The sequence below is a fragment of the Microtus pennsylvanicus genome, chromosome 9, assembly GCF_037038515.1.
Source record: "Microtus pennsylvanicus isolate mMicPen1 chromosome 9, mMicPen1.hap1, whole genome shotgun sequence".
NCBI lineage: Eukaryota > Metazoa > Chordata > Mammalia > Rodentia > Cricetidae > Microtus > Microtus pennsylvanicus.
In genome coordinates this window covers 80,789,690-80,808,936 of record NC_134587.1, presented here as the reverse complement: position 1 = coordinate 80,808,936, position 19,247 = coordinate 80,789,690, and the positions used below count along the sequence as shown (strand labels likewise).

General features: G+C 41.9%; 1 protein-coding gene across 2 annotated transcripts in view; it reads left to right on the top strand.

The window, feature by feature from the left end:
- Positions 1-19,247, top strand: part of Mtmr7 (myotubularin related protein 7) — a 76,804-nt gene that overhangs the window by 3,369 nt on the left and 54,188 nt on the right. The window lies entirely within an intron of this gene.

The window sequence follows — 19,247 nt, the reverse complement described above, 5'->3', positions numbered from 1 at the left end:
CAGGGGAAATGGGAGATGGCACACTCTGATCTTTTCTTTACCAGGCTAAATTTCTCATAGTCAAAGTTTCAAGTAAAACGTATTTTCAGGGACTGGAGAGATGGCTTAGTGGTTCAGAGCACTTGTTCATCTTGTAGAGGACCCAGGTTCGTTCCCAGAACCCACATGATAATTCACAACTATCTGTAACTCCAATTCCAGGGGATCCAGTGCCCTCTTTTGACCCCCACAAGCACCAACCCTCATGTGGTGCACATATATAAATACAAACAAAACACACACAAAATAAATCTAATATATGTAATCTCAGAGGGGATATTGCCTCTACCTTCATCTAAATTAGACTTGCCTATTTTTTTGTATGGAACCATTTTGTTCTTTTATGTTCCTCATTTTGATTATTATATTAATTTTGGTGGTATTTGTTGACTGTTGAGCTTTCTTTCTTAATTGGGGATCCCAGAAAAATGTGGATGTATTCATTCCTTCATCCATAGCTCCTCACACAGTGAGGCATGTATTAAATAATGCTTGAAAGAATGAACAGTGCTCTTCATTTAAGTACTTCATTTTTTTAAAATAGGCATATTAGCAATCTAGGTTTTATATGCCTTGTATCTGTAACTTGATTGGATTGTGAGCCCTCTTACATACCATACATACTATACACACACACACACACACACACACACACACACACTACAGTAATGATTACATTTATATTTAATGTGCAACCCATTGGCTTTAGTATGCATGTGGTGTTGTGCACGCATCATCACTGTCCAGTTCTAGAATACTTTTTCACGCCCAAAGAAATCATTGTTTAGCTTTGGTTTACAATGTCTTAAACGTACATGAGTTAGGCTTTTTGTTTGTTTGTTTTTTGTTTTTGTTGTTGCTTGCTTGCTTTCCATTGGGTTTAGACTGTTGCTCAATCTTGCTTTGGATCCTTATACCCATCCTCTCAGTTTGGTACCAGGCACTATAAATTGTGCTTAGTGTTATTGCCTCGTTCCTCATCTTATCCAAGAGAAACTATGGTGTGCACATTCTTAGCAGCTGATGCCCTTTGCCCCATTTCTTAGGACTTTAGCCTTGGTAACTTTACTAGGTCTCTTAGCCATCCTTCGTCACTCCTCCAAACAGTTCATCTGAGCGAAAGGAAATACAGCCTTTTGAAATGATGACTGAGTGAATCTTGATGTTCCTGATGGCTGATGGTTTCCCTTTTTAGGTTGCTACAAAGTTCCATTAAGTAACTAATTTTAGAATCTGGTCTCGAATTAATGTCAAACTGACCAATTTGACTGTTTCTTCCATTTGGGAATAGTAATCTCATTTGTGAGCTCTCTGACAGTAAGATGAGATTTTCTTTCTTTGCCAGTCATCATTGCTATACCATTGCCACTTGGGCTTTTTCTTTTATTTATAAAATGATTTGCAGATGATAAATATAGTAGAGAGTGTATGCAGGTGTGTAGCACCTTGCCCAGCTATGAACATTTTCTTACTCTCACAGGAATCACAATACACATTAGTGGTTACTTCCTTTTTCCCTTTCTCCTGACTCTAGCAACCAATAATCCAATAATATGCTTTTTTTTTTATGTCATGAGCCACGTTTTTGGGGTGACTTCTGCTACAATCCTAGCCATGGTGGGTTTGTATGTTCCAGGGTAGTAGCATGCAGATTAGAAAACGTTAAATAGGAGGAACAGATAAGAACCACAGAGACTCAGGATAGTAATAGGGGGGCAACACAGCGAATACCGAATGCTGAATTTACCCACATTTATTTTCCGTACACTTTTATACCCAATACAGAAGAGGGGAAGAAGGCAAAAGACTGTTTTAACATGATACAAAGGACAACCAGAACAGTTACTTGCTTCAATACTTAAGACATCAAGCAACTATATCCTGAATTAAGCATTAAGTTGTTCAGGCAGTAAGCCCACCCTAGATCAAGTATCCTGTTTGTATCCCCTAATGACTGAGGGTGCTAAGGGTTTTCCCATGTGCTTACTCTAACCATTTGTGTATTTTCTCCAGATAAGTTTATCTAAATCCTTCATTTATTTTGAAACTGAATTTTAATTTCTTCCAGATTCTTTGAAGAAATTATTTTTTAAAGTCACCAATGCATATTAATTGTGTATATTAATGGATATCACTGTTAAGTTTCTGTGGGCACATGTGTCCTGCTGTGGTCATGCCCACTTTCCCAGATAGCCTCTCTCAGCCTCCCCTTCTTCCCATCCCCCTTGTCTTTTTAATTGTTGAATTGTGAGAGCTCTGGGTGTAAGTCTCTAGTCATATTTCTGAGTTGTCAGTGTTTTCTCCTATTCTGTAGGTTTTCCTTTCACTGTTCTGATAAGTGGTTTTTTTTAAATTGTGGCTATAAGAAATCTTGTGTATCCCATACTTACCTTGAACTGACTCTGTAGCTGAGGATGACCTTAAACATCTGATCCAATTTGCTTCCACTTTCCAGTTGCTAAGATGGTGGACATGTGTTGATAGAGGTTTCTTTCCCACCCAGTCCTACAGCCATTCAGTCCCAAGTACACAGAAACTTATATTAATTATAAACTGGTTGATCTATTAGCCCAGGCTTCTTATTAACTAATTCTTACATCTTATTAACCCATAATTCTGTCTGTGTTAGCCATGTGGCTTGGTACCTTTTATCAGTGAGGCATTCTCATCTTGCTTCCTCTGTGTCTGGTTGATGACTGCAGACTGAGCCTCTTCCCAGAATTCTGTTCTGTTCTGGTCACCCCACCTATACTTCCTGCCTGGCTACTGGCCAATCAGCATTTTATTAAACCAATACAGGTGTCAAGATCATTGTTCCACAGTAGACATGTGCCAACATGCCTGTTTTAAGGGATGCTGGTTACTAGGGATCCAACTCAGGACTTCTTGCATTGCCAGACATCAGACCAAGTCAGTTGAGCTTCCCCACCCTTTGTGCCATTTGAAACATAAGAAGTTTAATTTTATTGACCCAAGTCATGTCTAGACTTTCTTAAAGTTGTTTCTGAGTATTGAGGTCATGAAGACATGTTGTTGGAAAAGCAGAATGAAAACAATCACTACCCAGAAAAACCTACTTCTCTATGTCATGCTAGTCCTTTTCTTTGCATATGAGTGCAAATGGAATTAAACAAAGCCTGGTCCATATTCTGTCTCTTTAATGTTCTTTTTATTAACTATTTTTCTGAAAGGTGACTTTTAATAACCTCAGATACTATAATTATAGTCTGTGGTTAGACCATGCATAAGTTAGTCTAGGCCAACCCTACAGTTCTGGTAGATCATTTGCACATCCATGCTTCTGTCTGAAAGATGGTGAATAGTGAACAGCTTAGATACAGTCTCTCTTTCTCTCTCAGGTGTTTCTATCTAAGTAACGTAGAGCGACTTGATCTGCCCTCCCCAACCATTATAATTGTCTTCATTAGAGGCAGAGACTCTTCAGGTTTGGTTGTCTGTGTAGACTGCTCCATATTCTCCCTGGACATAGTGAGGAGGCAGGGTGCGGAGCTCTTGTGAACGGGAAGCTTGAGCTCTCGGTGTGCAGTGAACAACATCTTCTGTTTCTCACCCAGAAGTCTTACATCTGTACGGAATTCTGGGAAGCAGTCAAAAGCCTTAGTTGCTTCATTGTTCTTAAGATAAGCATTTAATTTCTTTGATATTTAACTTATCCCCATCTTGTCACTGTAACAGTGTATTTAAACCACTGTGCGGAACTCTGTATTGCCTCCCTTCTTATTTTTTGGTTCCATTTCAACACACATTTTAAAGATTTATTTGATGACTCTGTGGCATTTTTTCCCAGAATTTTTTAAATAATTTATTCTTGATGATGATATATGATTTGTTGATTTATGTGTCTTTGCTCACCTGTCAGGTTGAGCTTACCTTGTAGCTATTTACAACAACACTCAGGATGGCTGATCAAAGCCACTCCTGTAGAGCACTGGAGCCCTTGTACTGGGCGCTGCACTGGAGCTTTCTGTGTGATAATCCACGTATTTCTCAGTCCCGCTTGCAGGTGAATACCATCGTTAGCCGTACTTCAAAGCTGAGGAAACTGAGGCTGAACGGGTTTTTCAACCCGAGAGGGCAGACTGAGACTCAAAATTGTACCATGTGACTCCAGGTTTGATGTGCTTCACAAGTCCGTCATTTTTCGTTGCACTTTTGAGAGTGAAGTGGAAGGGCAGCTGGGGGCTGGATGCTCCTAGTCCAGGCCTTCAGCTGTCTGCTTGTATCTTTAGCTCCAGGTTAACAGTTTGCGTTTGTGTTACTCAGCGTTCTGCTTGCTTTTCCTGATAATTTGATTTTACCATAAGAACCAGGAGCAGCATTGTGTGTTCATCTAGAAAGGTCCAAAACTTTTTCACAACTGCAGAGGAGACGATCTGTGTAGTCAGTCACACATGGTCTCTCACACTCAAGAGATAAGGTGGCCTGCGTTGTTGGTCTGAACCGTTACACTTTAAAGTATAGCTGTGGCAGTTACATCTTCCGTTTTCAGAAAGCCAAATCCTCTCAGAAATTGTGTTAAGCCTGCCTCAAAAATCATCCATATTTAGTGCTGGAAAGATGGCTCAGTGGGTAAGTGTTTGGTACCTCAAACCTGAGGACCTAAATGCCATCCTAGGTGAAGGACAGGGATTGGCTACAAGCAGGGATCCTGAGACAGCAGGGTCACCGGGGCATGCTGGTCACCAGTGGAGCCCTCAAGCTCAAGTGCCCCATTCACTGATAGACCCTGTCTCTAGAGAGTGAGGGAGAGAGTGATAGATGATAGAGATAGGCATCCATGTTCCTTGAAATCCTCCCCTTTAAAAGGTTTAACAATATTTGGATGAAGTCTTGCTGTCCTGAGTTAGCCTTTGGTATTTAGGGCACACAGTCTGCCGTTGAATTAAAGAATTCGTCATACTTGAATTGCAGTTTTATTCATGCATGTAGTGTAGAAATGCTGCTCGCTGCCAATACCCTTTAGGTAGCTGGATGAAGACACATGGCCTGTGTGTACGTGTTGTGGGAGAAAATGTTATGGAGAAAAATGCAGAACTTTGAGAAGACAGGTGGCTGGGAGTGAGTTAGGGCTGTTCTTACACATGATAAGTATTCCAGGTAAAATGGCTTTTGTACAGGAACATAATTTTCAGACAGTTCTAAACCTAAGAATGTTCTAAAATGAAACCCTGTGTATGTTAGCAGTTATTTCTCCTTTGTATCTTCCCGTACTCTAGCTACCCAATAATCTGCTTTCTTTACATATTTGCCTGTTCATTTTCTATAAATGGCATTATAAAATATGCTATTCTTTGTGCCTAACTTCTTTCAGTTAGTGTGATGTTTTAGGGCTCATACAATTTTTAGAATATATTGCTAAATAATATTCTTATTTTTTTGAGACAAGGTTTCTGTAGCTTATACCAGTTCAGAGAATGATCTTGAACTACTGGGGTCACAGGCTCATCCCACCACACATGGTTACCTAGTTCTAAGTGTGAGCTACATCCCAGCTATTGCTAGTTAATACTCTATTGTGGATGTGTTCAAGGTTGTTTACTCATTTATTAGTTGGTATTTGGGTTATTTCTGGATGTTTTATTTATTATAACTAGTGCATCCATAAACACTCATGTCCAGGTGTTTTGGGGGACATGTTTTGCAGTTCTCTTGGGTGTATAATCGGGAGTCTCTTGATTAATAACAGTTTTCCTGAGATGTTGCACCATTTTCTATTTTCTATAAACATGAATGGGCATTCCAGTTCATCCCCTCACCAGCCTTTACTGTCTACTTTTAAGATTACAGTTATTCTGTAAGTGGTGGGGTATGTAGGCCCGACTGGGGGTGTTTTGCAGCCCCTTGAGAGATAATCTGACTACTTTTTTGTGTGTGTGTTGATGATATCTTACTTGGATACAGATTTGTTTAAGTCGTTTGCTTGTTTTTAGATGGACTGTCCTAGTTTTTGAAGTGTAATTTAGCTGGGCCTTTAGTATTTGAACTGTAAATGTTCTTCATAGATTCTGCTCACGAGTGCATATATGACTCATGATTATCTTCTTTTATTCCATGGGATGTCCTTTCTCTTTCTTGGTGTTGACTTTTGAGACATTAAAGCTTTTAGTTTTGGTGGGAGTCCAGTCCAGTTTAAGCTGTTAGTGCCTTCCGTGGTGCCTTGGCTTTTACAATCCATGGCCTAACCCAAGACCCCAAAGTCTTAGCGTTTAGGTTTTATATCTTGGAACGAAGTTTTACTGGTTGTGTGAGGTGTAGGGCAGTAGTGCTTTTGCTTGTGGAGCCACTTGCTCCAGGGCTGTTTATTATTAAGACCCTGCTTGATCCAGCTCCTCGTCTTGGCACACATGCTAAGAATCAATTCAGCACAGATGTGTGGGCTTTTTCGGCTCAGTTTTGTTCCTTTTATCTTTGTGTCCATCTGTGGTCAGTACCACAGTTCTGACTACAACTAGGTATATGGTCTCCATGAGTTCCTGAGAACTCTCAAAACGTTGGCTCCCTCACCTTTGACGTTTACAGACCACACCGAGAATGTATTTGCAACAGTTAACAATGAGGCTCATGGTATTTCTTAGCACTTTTTATTATTATTATTATTATTACTCTGATTGCAAAAGGAGATGACGCCAGGTTTGTGTGCTGAGAAAACTTCCATGCAATATTAGAATAAAAAGAAATTTCTCAATCCATTTTGGTTGACCTACTTACTCACTTCCACACTTCACAATGGGTTCAAATATTTTTCTCCCCTGGAGGCAATCTACAAAGAGTGACTTTGTGTAACCCAACTCTCGTTCACACCCTTGCTTTCAGAGTGTATTTTTCTTTAATAAAAACATTAATCTCTGCAAGCTCATGGATTTTAGGAAACTATCCAGTTTTGCTCGGGGAGACACTGAAAGCAGCCTATGAGGAATTGCCTGGATTCCTAAGGGAGGGTCTTTTTGGAGTGGATGTGTGGAGAAGGTGAGGTGGGGGGTATTGGGAGGGATGGGATGGGGTAGTGGGGAGGACAAGACACACAACTCTGTAGTAGAGGGAAGTACCAGTCCTACTGAAAAGGGAGGCAGAGCATTTGCTATGTACCTAGAAACATTTGCATGCTGGAGTAATGGAGACATTGAGCACCTGTGTGTGGCCATCTTGGCCATTGTTCCCTTCTTGGTAAGTTTTAGCATTTCCTCGGTAGACTCTCTTGGTTCTGCGTCATCTCTGTAGACTCAACACTGTCTGAGGTGCTTTTCACAGAGGAGAGTTACACAAGGTTTTCTCACCCTGACTTTGTGACTTGTTTTTATTGTTACTTCTTCCACTTTGGACAGGACAAGCCGTGACAGTATGTATGACCAGATAGCCAAAATTCCGTGACTGTGCGTGTGAAGCCTCAGCTTTGTATTCTCACTCAGTGCTCAGAGGGCCTGCAAGTAGCTCATTTTGTATCATATTTCTTAGGCCAGGAACAGTTTAAACTATTTTTTCTAGTGCCCTTTCCCCCGGTGGACAGCGAGTTGAAGCCTTTGGGAGTAAGAGTCCTTCCCAGGACATGGACCCAACCCTTCCTCCCACAGCCATTTGAAATAGTTTAAAAATAGCTTCCACTTAAAGCTTTGTGGCAGGCCATGACAACTTTATAAAAATTGTATATTTACTTTTCTCCTCTTTTTTTTGCTTATTAAAACACTACTTATCACAGATTCCCGGAGAAATAAATGTATTGCCAAGCTCTGAGAGAAAATTTGATTCCTCTGGGCATGTTGCAAAGCACAAGTTACTTAGATGTTCAAGGTACAGTTCAGTCAGTTTTAGCAGTTAAAGGTTTTAGAAGAGGGGATGCTGCCTTTTGGACTGAGTAGATAGCCTTTGTTTGCTAACTTGCATGCTTCTCATATGGTCAGTCTTGTGTAAAGGCCTGGCTCTCTGATGGTTAACATCACTGCCACACCTAGTTTCACGGAACTGACATCGTCATTTGGAATTAAGCATATTATAATTATTTTATACAGTGTATTTGTAATCTCTATTTGGAAAACCATTTCATTTCTAGAACATGTCTTTCTCAAGCCCCGTTCCTTTTCTCCTGTAAGCTTTCCAGTGGCTTCCCACCATCCTCAACATCAAAGTTGAGCTCATATCGTGGTTCGGAAGACCCTCCAAGATTCATCTCTGTAACCTGTGCCAGCTGGTCCATTCCTCCCCACGCTGACACCTCTGATCAGCCCTCCCTACCACCTGAGCATCCATGGCTGCTCCTGCCTTTGTATTTTCTCCCCTCTTCTTGGAATGTTCTTTCCTCCACGCTTCCACATGGCTGACTCAGTTGAACATGCTCACCATTTTATTAGAGAAGCCCTTCCTGTCAGACCACTGTCAGATGTTTATCTGCTTTAATTTCCTCCCTCAGATCTTTGGTCCTCTAGCATAAACAGATGCATACACACAAATTTTACTTTATTTTTCCATCTGGTGTATTGTCTGTTTCTTGCCCACACATCCCCAAGTAGAATGCAGGTGGGACTTTAACTCAGCTATTTATGTATCCCCAGCATCCAGGCCAGTGTCTGCTACAAGGGGAGGAACCCTTACACTGTCCAATGAATGAAGAGAGAATATGGTTTAATGTGACTCTGGGTCCAAGACTCAAGACCTTCATTGCCCTTTTTTCTTATTATCCTTCAAGATTGTATCATTTTAGTTATAGGACATAAGTTCTCTTTTCCTTTATTATTCCTGGTCTTTGGCTTTTAATGAATTCCGTAATAGACAATTCCTCTTTATCTCATCTGAAAATTCAAATTTACTAAGAGTACCTTCCTGTTTAATCATACCCAGTTCTACCTGTAAATTCTCATATGCTTTGTTTTTAACCAAAGCACTATTAATTTTCCTTTGTTGGACACATATTTTAGCACATATGCTAGGCATTAGCCTACAAAGATGAAAAAATTGTGATGCCCATCCTTAAGGATCCTACAGTTGAGGGGGGTTGATCTGCAATTGTTAGGGTTTGTTGCTTCTGGAATCCAGTAAGCCATGGAATAGCTATAAAAGTGGGTGCCGACATTGTTCATGGGGCTGCAGGATCAAATACAGAATAACTAGTGCCTTCCTTGAGATTGGATTCCAAGCAGTGCTGTAGGAATAACATGCATTAAGGCAGTGCTTGGTAGGTGTAAAATGAGTGTTAACTACCAGAGGCATCATAGCAACTTAGAGGACAGAGAATGGCCATTGCATGGGGTGGTTGAACAAGGAGGTATTAGTGGGTAGGCCTGAGTGTTAGGATGAGCTGAGCATGTCGTTTCCCCGTGGCAGGGCAGTAGTGCAGCTTTGCCTTTCAGAACTCAGAAGAGGCCTCCTATTTTTGTATCTGTGAGACATTTGCTTTGCATGAATTTCGTAGAGAGGGAATAATGGTCTCTTAAGGGCTCTATAGTAAGAGGAGGAAGAGCATGTGGTATGGTTGTGCAGTCTGTCTTTCAGGCGTTCAAGAGTACAGTCTGGGGATGTGTAGACACGATGCAGCCTGGCTTGCCCCTGGATGGATAGCCTCCACTCTTCCATCCTCAGGCCCTGTCAGGTTTGGTGGGAGAGGCTTACCTCCCTCTCTGCCCGAGGTGTCTCTTCTCATTGGACCACAGTAAGTTCCACTTGGCACAGCTTGGCCTTGGAAATATATTTTCCCATAGCTTTCGAAGAGCTTTATAAGTAAAGGGTTTATTTAGTCTTTTATCAGCTAATGCTTTTGGTAGAAATATGTCAAATTCAGAAGAATTTTAGAAATTTAGAAATATTTTTTTTGAGAAATGTATTTTTATCACAAAAAATAAAGCCTGTAGCATTTTGTATTGATTGACTACAAGGTCTTTTTCTCCCAAAACTAGTTAACTTTTTAAAGTGACTTTATTAATACATCTATCATTATTTGTTTTTGGTTTTTGGTTTTTAGACAGGGTTTCTCTGTAGCTTTGGAGCCCTTCCTGGAACTCCCTTTGTAGAACAGGCTGGCCTCGAACTTACAGTGATCCGCCTGCCTCTGCCTCCCGATAGATTACTCCATACACTTCATATTTGAATTATATCAGGCCTAGCATCTGTTCTTAATTTATTTTTTAAACTTTTTTCCAATCGCTTTCTCTTAATTTATGCTTGCAGAAAATGGTATTTTTGGTTGAGGTTATTTTAAGGTGGCGCTGAAATAAATCCTGGGACTGTCCTTTTGTTCAGCAGCGCATGTTCCTTTGAGGCTACGCATCCAGGGTCACCCTACCAAAATAAATCCTTCAGCCCCTTGCAAACTCTCAAGTGTCTGGCCACTTTTGAGAGCCGACTTGTGGCATGATGTTTGCAGTTGCCCCCGAGCCACAGGCGCGCCCTTCTCTGGCCTTTCCCAGGGGTTCCCAGCACTCTTGTTCTGTCAGTAACATTGCTCTGTGTCATTGTTTTAACTCCATGCTCTACCGCCAATAGTTCAGTGTCCGTCGGCCCCGCTTTCTCAGCAGTGAGCTACACGGATAGAACAGCATCCTGCTCCTGTGTAAACATTCTAGGTCTATTCACAATTGTCAGGCTAGTTTCCTTGCCTTGATCTAAGTCAGATTGAAGAACCTAAATACAGGAAATGAAACTTTTTTTTTCTCATTTTAAAAGAAAAATTCTCAAATCCTTTGTTTTCACAGATGGACTGTAACTGTCTAGGAATAACTTGAGACTGTGTATGTGGCTCACAAATCTTTAAAAGGATGTGCATCCAGGACTCCTTTTTCCCGTGTGGTAGAAGGACTTAAACATTTTCAGGAAATTGGGAAATGTATTGCTTGTTTACTTTGAAATCTGGTACACTGAAAAAAAAATTCCTCCTAATATGCATGGAATTCCAAAATTTTATCCCTCCCCCCCTTTTAAATTTAGTTAGGCTATACCTTTCTGTTCTTCTCCTGGGAGTTTTCAAAACTGTATCATGATTATACAGGGATGGAGTTCTCGACTAATGTGGATCTGTCTAAACCCATTGGATTGTAAGTCTGCTTCAGACTGGGATGCGGATTTTCCCTATCGAAATCCTTCTACTTCAGTTAAGCTGGATGAATCCAGCCCTGTCCAGAGAAAAGTTTGTGTTGAAGTGGGTAGAACTGAAAATGTGGGCTAAATAGTGGTTACTGGAGAAACGAGGAAGGTGAAGGTTGAGCTGTGACTGTAAATCTTGATGTGCCTCTCTGTCTCTGAAGGGTAGTCAGCGAGGTCTCTCTTGTGTGGGGAATGAAAGGAAGAGCTGCTGAGCCAATCAGGTGGGCCTGTGCTGTGGAAGGACCACAACCACAGCGGAGGGGAGCTGTCGCAGCTGTGGATAGAGTGACATGATCCTTGTAGTACAACTGTCCCTGCAGAACTTGGGGAAGATTGTCTGTTCCATGTGTGCTGACTCATTGTCAGTCTCCTTGGCCCTTAAGATGTTTGCGCGGTCTGTATGCAGGCTGTGCGTCCTGTACTAGCAGTCCTGGCTCTCAGATTGCATCATTATGTGGCTTTCTGGATGAGCATGTGACCCAGGGAGCTGCAGTGCTGGTGGGCCATCTGATACTTTTCTGTCCGTAGGTGCAGTGGATGGTAAGGCTGGGGTTGCTGGAGCGGCCTGGAGCATGCAGAGCCCTGAGCATGCAGGTGTGGTCAGGAGTCAGTGTGTGAGGAACTGGGTGTTCTGAGTTCCTGCCAGTCTGAAGCAAGTGTTACCATTGACCTTTGTTGACATATGATTTAGTAACATCTTTGGCCTGAGCCATGTGAGACTCAGATTTCTCTTTCTCCTAGAAGGTTTGTAACAGATGGACGGTGTCCAATAATCTGTGCCTTGTTACTCATTGGGAACCTTTGGGCTTGCAGCAAATGAACACAATTAAATAATAAATTTATTAAGTTGCAGAACTTAAAGTGATAGGGCTGAACTGTCTAATTGTCAATGGGTTAATTCGCAGGTGCCATGCTTGCTACCTGTGTTTGTGAATTAATTTGGTTGCACAGCAATGTATCTTTTCATGAGTTGTACCGAAGGCCCTAAGGGTCCCCGAAGGCAGAATGTTGATTTTGGTTTCATGGCATGCATTTTCTTGGGTTGTGCTCTGTATTTTTTTCCCTTCCTGTACTTGTTCTTCTATCTCTGACCTTTGAATGAAATGGTCCTGGGAAACAACTTTCATTGGTTTTATAGTTTTGAACAGTTTAAATCTGCCTTTTGCGGAAAGGATTGGTGTTCATGATCTTTTCTACCAAAAGGCTTGACTGGAAAACCCTTGAAGTTCCACAAATACTGCTATTTATTTGATTAGGCAATCTTATATAAAAAGAAAGAAGAAAGTGCTTCCTTTTCAAATTAGGAAATTTACCACCATCACCACCCCCTAATTATAAGATTATAGCAATTCTGAATGGTCGGAAGAATTTGTTTTTGCTTCAGTTTTTCTTCTTGTGTATCAGAGTGTTTTGGCAACTATAATTGAATACATCTCTGGTTACCACTACATTAACATAAGGAAATTGTGCTATAGATGTGAGTATTCAGTGGGAGGAAGAAGTAAGACTTGGGTCTTTGTTGTGGATTAACTTAATGATAATTATTTTTGTTAAGAACCACTGAGACATACACCACCACCACCACACATACGTTCGTTCTCTCTCTGTCTCGGTCTCTCTGTCTCTCTCTGTCTCTCTCTCTTTTACTCTGAGTGGGACTATTGATAGTTCAGGAGGTTTGGAACATCGTGAAACATCATATCAATTGTTATGCAGATAGTGACATCTTCCGTAAACAAAACCACTTTGGAATTTCCAAATATATATGTGCAAATATTGAATGACTAATGGATGGTTATTGTTAATTGTATATTTGACAGAATCTAGAATCACTTAGAGATAGGTCTCTGAGCATGCGTGGGAGGGCTATCTTAATTAGTTAACTGATGTGTTGAGATCCATCATTTTAATTACAAAAAACATTTTTATGTGTATAGGTGTTTTGCCTGTATGTATATCAGTGTACCATATATGTTCTTGGTATCCATAGAGGCCAGAGGTGTTGGATCTCCTGGAACTAGGTAGTGATGGTTGTGAACTTGCATGTGGGTGCTGGAGTTGAACCCCAGACCTCTGGAGCCAATTCTCCAGTCCCAGGAAGATCCATCCTGATTGTGGGCAGAACTGTTTCCTAGGCAGGGGATTCTGGATTGTGTGCAGTGGGTGAAAGTAAACTGAGTCTACGTTTATCCCTTCCCATTTCTCAACTCTACATGGCAGTGTGACCTACTCCATGAGGCTCTTGATACGGTGCATCCCCTGCTGTGATGGACCAGAACCTGAACTGTGAGCCTTTCCTTTAAGTTGCTTTTGTCAGAGTATCCCCACCATCCCAACAGGAAAAGAAACGAAGGCACTACTGAGAAGACTTGGCTCATCAAGCATTTCTTCCCAGTTGCAGAAGGTCTTACAGCTCCCGATGGGATAGCTACCTTTGCAGACATCACGGTATTGCCAGACACCATGGAACAGTCAGGAAACTGGGCTTTTCAGGTCGGACCTGGGGTTTGCACCATCAAGAGTAGACCATGGGGCTTAGATGGCTAGCCAACCTGCTTGTCTCTTCTCTAGCTTCAACACACGTTTTCACTTGTACCCATAAATACAATAATTCTGATTGGAATTTCAGGGAAATTGGAGGTTGGAGTTTTGATCCATGACTCTTTTCTCGTTTTACAACATTAGGGTTCTGGGATTGAACTCAGATCTTCTCTACTGACTGAGCCATCTTGCTAGCCCAGAAAGGCTTTCTTTTATTCAAACTTAAAATTTTTTAATGGAGTTACATTGTATGTAATGCCAAAGTAGAGATTCAGTATGATGTTCATTCTGTTAAGTCAACCAAAGGGCTTTGCTTCTAAGACTATCACTTCAGACCTAAAACCAAATTATTATTATGGCAAGTGGAAATAACTCAAGAAACCTTTCAGACTTAAAACCAAATTATAATTATGGAATAATTATAATGTGGAAATAACTCAAGAAACCTTTTAGACTCTAGCATGCAGCTAGTTTTTTCCCTAACTTAAAAGGAAAAGTGAGAGGGTTGTAAGACCAACGAACTCAGCCTGGACACCTCCAGTGACCAGGAAGGTGTGCACGCCTGTGGCTGTTCATGGCTTCACTTGGTGTGCAGAGCAGTGTTGAGCACTGCAGCCTTGGCCTGGTTCAGATACCGCTGTTGTAGGGGCTGGGCCTTCCTTTCCTTAGAAAGCTGGAAGAGTTTCCTGTTGACCATCCGCCTTCCCACGTGGCTGGGTTTCTTTTAATCTCCAATCAGTACCATATACATTTCCACCATGGCTGTGTTGTGTTCTGGATGGTCTCTAAAATACTGTTGAGACAGAGCTACAGCATCCTGGAATTGAGGGAATTGCTGGAGACCCTTAGTCTCTTCCTGCAGGTCAAAAGCAGAGAACTCAATTGCCTCTGCCTAACAAGTCCCGTTTCAGAATCTCATCCAGAGCCCAGGCCTCTTGAATACTTTCCTTTTCATGTTGGTAGAGTCAGAAAATGTCACGATACCAAATTTAGCATGGCAAACTATTTATCTAGCTGCTTTTCTTAGGTTAGAACATAAACTTGTCTTTGGTTTTGGCTGCTGCAGACATTTTGGTTTCTCTCTGTCCAACAGTCTCTGGACCTCTTCCTCTAAATGATTGACAGTGACCTTCAGCCTAATTTATGTACCTCTGAGGACTTGGTATTTGGCCTGAGAACATTTTGTGGCGCTGCCATTGGTCCTTCTTCCATCCTTTTCAGTGAAGGGTAACCCTGCCTGTGAACTCCTTGTCCTGCAGGGCAGCTCTTCTTACCCAGGTAGTCTCAGACGATTCTGCAACCCAGAGTGTTCACCGGTCCCATATCTGACCCGCAGGGTGGAAAGCAATATCCTCTTCTGGTGAGGTTAGCAGGTGGCATGGTGAGAGTTGCCGGAGAGAGGTCCTGTCTGTTGGTGATTTATAAGATCCACCTCCTGACTTCAGGCAGAAAGGGAAAGAGGAAGGTGGCTGTTCTGCAGCCAGGGTGTCTGTTTGCAGACCTGGCGGTGGGAGATGGAGCTCTGTGTCTTGACTGAAGCTTCTCAGCCTTGTCCTAGAAAAGCTCAAAAAACCCTTTTTTCCCTCAGCACAGACCTGACAGAGGAGGAAGGGGAATGGAGAGGGATGTTAAACTGTCTCAGTGCTTCCCACTGACCTGTAAGGTCCCGGAAGCCAACAGTGGCTGTCATGTCCTTTTGTTTGCCCTCAGTACCCCAGTCCATCAGCATCTTGTTGAGGGCAATGACATTTACTGTTTGCCCTCTTATTAGTTCTGGGAATCCTGAAAGTCAGTCTGTACCAGTGTTTGGGCTCTTGTTTCCAATTTCCAAGCTTAAGTCTTTGCATTTGTCTCAAAGAATGTCTTGATAGTGTTTGTGAATATAGTTTTTCAGTGTAATTGTACCTAAATAAATCACCCTGGTTTCAAGACTCAAGTTTTATGTATAAAATTGCTTGAAGTAATTGAGAATTTGTTATCTTAATGTTATTTTTTAAATAGCAGTACTAGAATAGCCTCCGAAGCATCTGTAGTTGGTCCACAGTCATGATGAATGACAAGCCTAGGTTTTAGAGTTAGTCACCTCCATCTGAGGATGTTGAGCAAATATCTGACAGAATTTAGAAATGGAAATTACCAAGAACCTGACTCATGAGTGTATTGTGTGGATTAAGTGAGGTCAGATGTCCAAAGTGATAGATAATATAATTCATGGCACAGTATAAGAACACACCTAGAATGTTTGGGATTTCTTTTTTATTTATTACTGGTGTTAATTTTTATATGGACCATGACAGCACCCTGGCTGTCCTGGAACTCACTCTGTAGACCAGGCTGGCTGGCCTCAATTCACAGAGATCCACCTACCTCTGCCTCCTGAGTGCTAGGATTAAAGGCGTGCGCCACCATCGCCTGGCCCTCTGTTTTGAATACCTCTGCCTCTTGTCCCTTGGAAGTCCAAAGCTGTCTTGAGAGTGCCTGATAGCTTCCATGGCGACTTGTGTTTTCTTTCTCCTCTTGGCACCTCTTATTCCCAGTTGTCTTAGCATCTGTTATTTATCTTTACTCCCTGATGCAGACCCTGCCTCTTCCTTAATCACACTTCGAGTCTCCCAATATCAAGGCTGGTATGTCCAGACGGTTTTGGCTAAGGCAGGATTGATGGCTCAGGAAAGCACACAGGTTAGATTCCGACATGCCTTACTGGGAATTGTTTCCCCTACCACTGCTGTGCCTCATCCAGACCACCTACAATGAGACATAGATGTTTTCTATAGTATACTAAAAGATGGACAGTGATCGAGTTGGGATTATGCTTTTAGGCATGATTTTTTCCTTTTATATTGCAAGATCTTTGAACTTAAACTAGTACTTGTCCTACAGTTGGGAAAAAATAGCTCAGTTTTAAAAGCTGAGAAACTTTATAGGGTCGGGGAAGAATTTAGCACAAGTAGCGTAAGTAACTTCTTGCTCTTAGTGATCCCTCTGATCCTTTGGAAAGGGACCCTTTCTGATCCTTTAAAGTGTGGGATGTAACAGCCTCGCACACACCTCCTAATCACCGGTCAATGCCTGTGTCACAGCACAGGTGCTCTTGTGTGGATAACTGCTCTAGGCGGCGGCATAAGCTGGGCGAGGCCTAAGAGTGAGGCGGGCTAAAGTCTCATGCGATAGCTAACTTTATTCAGAGCATTAGACGGTTTGTACCCTGAGGGTTAAGGACAGCCACATGTGGCAAAGGCATGTTTCCCATAGAGACGTATGAACAACAGCAGCTGAAGTGAACTCCCTCTTGTCCACTACACCTTGGAGGAGCATGGAAACAGGTTCCAAGAACAATTCTGTGTTTTCGAAGACTCTTGTTTTCTTGGCGTTTTCTCACAAGCACTAAGAATTCTGCACACAGGACTCCATTGGCTCTTTGAACTGTCTTTGGCTTTGTATGTCTGAATGACCAGGATTGCCTCCTATCCCATCACACCCTCACTTCCATCCTTAGCACTTCCGTGTCCTCTGGTGGCTCTGTGCGGCTCTTGCTGAAGGACCAGTGTCTACTGTGTTCCCGACTCCAGTGCCGCCTTGCTCCACGTCCCTGCAGCAGCTGACACGGCCGGCCGTTCTCTCTGCCCCCTCCCCCCCACAGTACAGTCTGCCACTTACGCCATCCTCCCCGACTGTTCCGGTGATGCTTCGCACACCCTTCTCCCTGAGAACTTTAAACATGGATGTCCTCAGGTGTCTTCTCTCCCCAGTTGTCATGCTCTCCAAGGTTACCTCTCTTGGCCATGACTTCAACATTTCATATCATGACAGAGTCTGTAACTTTACTGCATTGGAGCAAAGCTGAGACATCAGTAGAAAGAAGCATCACAATGTTACGTCCCAGGAAGGAAGAAAAGAGCAGTGATATAAATAGCCTAGTGATATGCAACCCCGTTAATCGTATAGATGGATTTCATTTCAGAAATGTCAGCTTAGTGGTAAATGCACAGCCCAGAATCTGAGTGTGATTTCCTTAGCGTGTATTAAATGCCATTTTCAGAGCATGAGCTCCTGCTATAAGTCATCTTCCCAGGGGCCGGCAAAACAGTAATAACTCTGTCCAAGAAATGAGAAGTTTTCCAAGTCTCATCTTCAGCTATGAGAAGCATTACTGCAGTGTAGGTGAAATAGACCTGAGACAGCCAAACAATGAAGCATAGCTATTAAACTAGTAGGTCTTAAGGATGGTGCTGGAATGCGGTAATTTATTCCACTTAAGGTTGTTCCAGCTACCTTAGCATGCTGTGAGGTGGCCCCTGAACATTGCTCTGTCTTCACACTCTTCGTCCAGTGATGGAATTGTCATATTCATTACCCATTTCTTGTATTGGTGCACACACTGGCAGATCATTTTGGTATTTTTCTTTCATTTATTTTTCCTCCATTTATTTTTTTCTTCTATAGCTTCAAAATTGCTTTTGACAGCTCTGGGACCTGTGAGAGTGATTGCCAGACTTTGAAATTTCATTTTCCTGCAGCAGCATCCAAAGTTAACAAAAAGACATGGGAATAATTCCATTAAGTCTCCCCATCTGCCAACATCTGTGTCTCTCACGTTGTTCTACTGGGCTTTCTAAAAATAATTTTAAGTGGTATAAGCACTTTCATTTCTGTAGGGAGATTTCATACTTGATATTTTTACCTTAAATTATTACCTTATATTATTACCTTATGTTTAGTATATTGAATAACGTTCAGTTTCACTAGTCCTAAAAGCAGAAAAACATTTATGTTTCATTTTTGCATATTGTTAATTAGTATACAAACTCTAATTTAGCTACATACCTCTAAACAGCCAAATGATTTTCCCCCAGAGAAATGCTATAAAGGGCGGTGGTGGCGCACGCCTTTAATCCCAACACTCGGGAGGCAGAGGCAGGCTGATCTCTGTGAGTTAAAGGCTAACCTGGTCTACAAGAGCTAGTTCCAGGACAGGCTCCAAAGCTACAGAGAAACGCTGTCCCGAAAAATGTATCTTCCTAGTTTTCTCCTTCCATAGCTCTTTCGTAATATCTTTCTTAAAGTTGGTTCAAAATAGAATGTTTGGTAAATAAAATTACACAACTATGTGGGAACTGAAAAAGAAAAAGCACCTTAAAGTAGTCTTGGATCGAAGAAGAGGTAAGGCCTTCAATATTGGACTTGATTCAGAGTGAGTAAAGGAGCTGCGTTCCATGATGGAGCTAAAGAGATGGCTCAGCACTTATGGGTCAGTGGCTCACAGTTGCCCCCCGCCCCCAGGCTATCCAGTGCTGCCTTCTTGCCTGCTCAGGCACCTGCATTCATGTGCATAAACCCAGCATAACTGAAAACAAAGTCAACCTTAAAATCAAAAGGGGCTGTTGCACTAAAGAAGTCACTGTGTTCCAGTTTTCACACACCGGGTACAGAGTGTCTTGTCTTCTCTGTGGTTTGTCATGTGGTAGTCCCACTGCAATAACCTTGAAATTGCTCTGCATAAAAACACACAAGTGCTTGATGAAAAGCATTCTGTACACCCAACAGTTGGAGGAGAATTCCATTCATTAGAATCATTAGAA